The 6,000-nt window shown below is 43.2% G+C and overlaps 1 long non-coding RNA gene across 1 annotated transcript in view; it reads right to left on the reverse strand.

Moving 5' to 3' along the window:
• Positions 1-3,866, reverse strand: part of LOC131325435 (uncharacterized) — a 31,983-nt gene extending 28,117 nt beyond the window's left edge. Inside the window, exon 1 of the long non-coding RNA XR_009199704.1 lies at positions 3,670-3,866. This is a non-coding gene — a long non-coding RNA (uncharacterized LOC131325435). The remainder of the gene's footprint in view (positions 1-3,669) is intronic.
• Positions 3,867-6,000: the final 2,134 nt, after the last annotated feature.

A 6,000-nucleotide genomic window follows, 5' to 3' on the forward strand; every position in this document is an offset into this window, starting at 1 on the left:
AAACACAACAAAAACCAATCAAGAAATACCCTTAGCAGCAAAGAAGACAAAAGTATAAACCTAATAAAAGAATTGAGCACGTTCGGTCTTATTACCTCTCGTATCAGCCACTTTCGAAACAGCATACCGACGGAGACCGTCGCCGAACTCGAAGTTTCCATGCACTTCGAGGTAAAAATCAGCCCATTTGTCGGTATCCGAAAGTCCGTCTATCAGTGGTTCCTTTTTGGGACGCGTCGACAAATACCGACGGCCAAATTTGCCATGTCTGGACATGGTGTATGTAAAAAACAGGTCGGTCGGGGTAAAGTCTAGGTCCTGGCTCTCGATCAGAGCTATCACCGACATGATAATACGGTAACTATTTATTGCAAGCTGGTGAGGGGCCAGGCTGAACTTCCAGGGGATCTCCCTAAGGAAAGGATGTAAAGGGAACCGAAGTCCGGCCTCGCAGATTGCCATTAGAGGCACTGTTATATGCTCGGGACGGTGATCCCTATGGTCTTTTATGTCAGTGCTCTTAACTCTATGAATCAGAACATCGTCTGGAATATTGTATTTCGTTCGGAATGCTGCGTACTCCCCAGGGCTGCCACTGAAATAGTGAGCGTAAGGACATAGCAAGCCCTTGTCAAAAAGGTCGGCGTCGCTCGGAGCCGATGTTGAAGCTTCGGCTCCTGACATAAGCCTTGACTTGGCTTCTTGCCCCACCTGTGGCTCGGTTTCAGATTGGGTTTCTGGGGAGAAACTTATCTCGGGCTCCGTAAGGAAGTCGTCGGCGGCATACTCATAATCGCCCTCGGCGTTAGAGTCGTCGGATACAGGAGAAGTCGCCGACATCCTTGTTGAAGTTGATTCAATCGCTCGGCCACTTCTCAACCTACGCAGCTCGAGAAGTTCGCTGATGAATTGACGATCGGATTCGGTTTCCAAGCAATCCGAGTCTGAAGACACGTCGATGACCTCGTGAGCCAGACCTAGGAAAAGAATAGAAGGGTATTAAGCAGTTGAAATCTGCGTCGGCAAAGAAAACTGTTTGGAAGTTCGGTTCATCTTATCGGCTCACGAGTCATAGGCTAACCGATAATGGGCTCTGAATTTCTTCCTACGTTCGGCAAATCAGAGAATTGGGGACCGTTCGGTTATTGATCCCCATCAGAAGAAATCGTTCAGCGAGCCCTAGACATCCTATGGGGGCTCGGAAGAACAAGATGAGTTCAGGGATGAACATCATCATTTTTCCTAGTATTCTACTGTTCCTACAGTACAAAAAACCCCCCAAAACCCCAGAAAATGTGCATGAAAAGAAAGGGAAAAAGTGAAACAATAGGAATCGATGACATACCTGAAGATTTCTGTTGGAATAAGGCTTGAAGTTGAAGTTCTGGATTCGAATCGAATTTTGAAACGGGGTTGTAGAGAGAGAAGCTCCAAGCGTTAAAGAGAGAAAGTGCAGAAGAACTTTCTCTCTCCTCCTTCACCGGTATTTATAAACGAAGCGGGGCTTTTCGAATTTCCCGCCCATCATTTCACCGCCGATCCCCTCGCCAACCACTACGTGACATGTGGCGACTGAAGTCCTTACCCATGCCAGCCGTCTCCTCGTTTGCCAAGACATCCTTTCAACTGACACACCCGTTCAAATTCTCGACAGCTGTCACCTTATGTGGGGCTCGGATTAATCTGTCGCAGGTTCAAGCTCGGCCAAATCTTAAATCAACCCAAACCAATTAAAGAGCTTCGGCATGGGTTGAGGGGCTATTGTAGCAGGCCGAGCAAATGGCTCGAGCAGCTTCCGGACGTGACCCAGTATTCCTTTCAACTCCAAGACATCTTTCTTTGGACGTTTGGAGCCGAGGGTCCCGCTAATTACCACTTCCCTTAATGCTCCATTCCCTGCACCTACTCGGGGTGGAGGATACGTTCATTTGGATAGCTGCCGAAGGTCCCACAACATGCTCGGTGCCGAGCGAAGCTTGGCCGACGATCCAGCTCATCCGCATCAGAACAGTAACCATGGCAATGATGATGGTCGTGACATCATCCAAACGGTTATGGGAACAATGATGGTGGCACGTGAAGGTGCCAGCTCATCATGAAAACGGTTGTAAAATCCTAAACGTGATGCAACAGTGACATCAGCCGACGCGTGTTGAGTGTTGGTGCAATCTTGGAGACCAAGCTAAGGGTTCCCTATAAATATCCCATTATGCCTATTTGGAAGGAGTACGCTCAAACGAAACCCTAGCTCTCATTTCCTAACTCTTCCTTGCAAGCAAACTGACTCTTGCACCGGAGGGCCATCCCGGAGAACCTCCGGCGTGGTCTCTTAGTCGTGCTTCGTTTTGCAGGACTGAGCAAGGAGCCAGGAGCCAGGAGCTAATTTCGAACCAACATTCTGAAAGTACGAACCATCCGGAACGGAGCCCCCACACAGTGTTTTCTCTTTATGTCAGCAATTTTTGTGTGTAGTTGAATTGACCGGGCTAAGTAATCTTGACAAGTAAATATGAAGCCCTAAACATTCCATAGCATCAAAACCTTACATGGTGTATTTGTAAGAATTCACATCTTATAATCAACCCCAAATAGGCACCAACCTAATATGAATAGAAAGTAATCTATAGTGCTACATCAGTCATTTTTGATTATTACATGATTAGGAAAAAGTTTTGTCTTGTTGGAAATGTTGTTTTAAATGCATATAATGAAGTAACCTAAAGAAGTTGTTCGGCGCTTTGAAGGAAACTATTTTTTTTTGCATTTCTAAATCCTTATTTTATACAGAAATGAATTACTCTAACAAAGAGGAAGTTCCTCTTAAGGATAAATGATTTTAAATTACTCTGACATGTTCCCTGGATAAATAGCAACTGATACTCCTTCATCGCCAAAGCGGCACAATATTATAGTGTACTAAATGTTTCAATGAAATGAAACAATGGAACCACCACCCAAAACTGTTCAGAAATTAAATCAAACAGTTAGTGCACATGACAGTCGGTGTTTTAAAAGCCCTCAAATCCTATAGTTCGAGCACGCATAATTTTTTTTTATTTTTATGTGGGTCCTAAAGGGGCAGGACGTTCTAAAATCCAACACCAACTAAAGTTGCATAATTGCACTGTACAATTGGTGTGCATTATGCTGTCATCCATTTGGAAGCACGGGAATAAAACAATAATAAACCCTTTAATTATCCTAGGATACAAAAGGACCATTCAAAATATAATAAACACAAAACAGAGGCTTGAGTAAATTCTTCAGAGTTCAGAAGATTAAATTCACACGGGTGAAAAGCCCCAAACCATTCTCACGGCTATAGCTATACCAGAAAAAGATGCAACCACTTGTGATCATATAGACATATCGAAGATGGAAGAAAATAGGAGAATGGTCTCAGTTCCCATAGAAACCAACTTGGGCGCACCACTGTGTGGAACTGATCTCATACCTAAAACTGAGGTCACTAATGTAAATACAACAACTCCCCTTTTTTGGTACTTAGGAGGGTAGGAAGTTTTTTTAATCCAACACCAATTAAAGTTGTGTAATTCTATGGAGTAGTTGGTGTGCGTTATGCTATGATTCTTTAGGAAAGCAAAGTTAAATGCAGATGGGTGTATGTATATAGATAGAGATGGGGTTAGACAATTGTTTAAGTTGCACTTACGGGTTAATTCTTTTCAGCTGCCGAATGTCAGGCGGTATGGAGGTATAGTGGGTGTTTGAATTGCAGGAGGTCGTCCGGGGGCGGAAACTCTGGCGATCCGGGTAAGTACAGCGGAATTTGGGTGTTTGGAGATGGAAATGAAGATGGAGGTGTGGGCGGAATGGGGTTTGGGTGGGTTTGCATTTGGAGCGGTGGGGAGCATAGTTTTAAATCGCGGTATCGGTTGCCGTCGCGGTATATCGGTATCGGTACATATCGGTGATACGTCGCGGGAATCGGGTGTCTCTGTCGTGAATTTTTAAAAATCATTAGCAACATGTATAAAACTTGAAAAATATACTTTTGCGGCTTTTGCCCCCAACATTGGCTTAAATTATCACATTTTAATTAATTTAAGACATGTAATAGCCCATTCTCTTCATGTGAAATATTCGATAATTTATCAAAACCCGCAAGTCAATAAGATTTTACAAATTTGAAAATAATATTGCAACATGTGTATTTGTAAAACATGGTGTTTTTCTCTAGTCCCACATTGACAAGTTACAAAACTTCTATCTACTTTAAATAAATTTGCACTTTAGTGGGTTTGTGAATGAGGATTCAAGGAGAGGTCTCAAACGCTCAGGAAAATGGACGGCAATTTTGGAAAATAGATTCGGAAACTAGTTAACCGGATGCGCGTCACGAGTTATTCGCGCATGGGGGGTGCAAATTCGGGATTTGAGCCTCGCGGACGCACTGCGGTTAAGCCCACATTTTGCTAAAATTCTGAAACGTTTTTTTCCCGAACCGGTCCACAAAAATCCGTTGCAGACCGATACGTATCGGAAATCGGCCGGTTCACCTGTGATTTACAGTCTCCCCATTGTACCGGCCTATATCCGAATCGGAACCCTCAAATTCCGGTACGAACCAGCTGATACAGTCTTGAAGAAATGAACTAAGAACTCCATTAATGGTCTCCAAGCTTTCTTAGTTCATTTCTTCAAGAACACTAGTAAGTACTTCTCGTTTGTTCTTTTCTAGTTTATTAAAGTTGTTTGTACGGACTAGATCCTTGGTAATATCAAGTTTATTTTCGATTTCTTCGGTTAAATTTCATGTCTTGTTTTTATGCTTTCTTCTATGCTTTAAATATGTGTGAGTAGTCGTTAGACTGAGTCTCGGGATATACTCTTTCTCGAGGACTTAGGTTGTCATTTGGTTCTTGAATCATCGGGCTTAAAAGCATGATTTTCGGAATAGAACTTAACTTGCATTTTTGGTCTAAACAAGGGGTGTTAACTCCTTGATAAGATGTTTAGTCAAGCGGTCTTGGTAAGCAGCTTTCCGATGGCTCGTGGCCTCCTATGTGTTCGACAAATATTAAAAACAAGTTAGTTCGTCTCCGTTTAATCACATCTTTCGTTAAATGTAGTCATTAAAGCTAAATTCTCCGGGTGTGAGCACGCGGTCGTGACTCTTGCTTGAGTTATAATCGAGAACCGGTAACGGCCTAAGTCAAGGGTTAGACGATCCCTAGACTTACCTCTTTTAGTTTATAAAGCTCTTTTCTAATCTGTTGCTTTAGCCTTTCCACCATTCAAAGCAAAACCAAGTTGACCGTCTTAAATGCCACAAACCACCATATAAAACCTACAATCTGATTAAGTTATATTCGAATTCCCTGTGGTACGATCCCGCTCTTACCGGTTTATTATGCTACCGACGATCTAGCCCTACGCTTGGGGTTTTTCTCAACCTTATTTGAAGGCGAGGTTCAGAGGCCAAGCAACTACCTTCTCTCATTTCTCAGGAGCAATCTGCCTTTATTAAGGGCCGTCAGATCCACGATAACATCATCATTGCTCACGAAGTATTTCACTACATTAAACACAAGAAGAAAGGCCCCAAAGCTCTCATGGCTTTGAAGCTGGACTTGAGTAAGGCCTATGATAGAGTGAGATGGAGTTTCCTGGAAGACACAATGCGTATCGTGGGCTTCAATGATAGATGGATTAATTGGGTAATGCACTGTGTTACTACAGTTAATTTCTCGATTATGGCAAATGGCAAAAAAAGCAGCTGAGGTCACACCATCTAGAGGCTTGAGGCAAGGGGACCCTCTTTCTCCTTACCTTTTCCTCCTGCAGATTCTCTATCTTCCTTACTGTCTCCAGCTGTTTCAAACAGAGAATTGGGGGGAATTCGTGTTAGGAATAGAGGGCCTGTTCTTTCTCATCTTCTCTTTGCGGATGATTCGTTGGTACTCTCGGAAGCAAATCTAAAGAATTGAGAGAAGGGAAAGTAGATTTTGAATATGTTTGGTGAAGCATCTGGAGAAG

Source organism: Rhododendron vialii, chromosome 5a (assembly GCF_030253575.1).
Source record: "Rhododendron vialii isolate Sample 1 chromosome 5a, ASM3025357v1".
Lineage (NCBI taxonomy): Eukaryota > Viridiplantae > Streptophyta > Magnoliopsida > Ericales > Ericaceae > Rhododendron > Rhododendron vialii.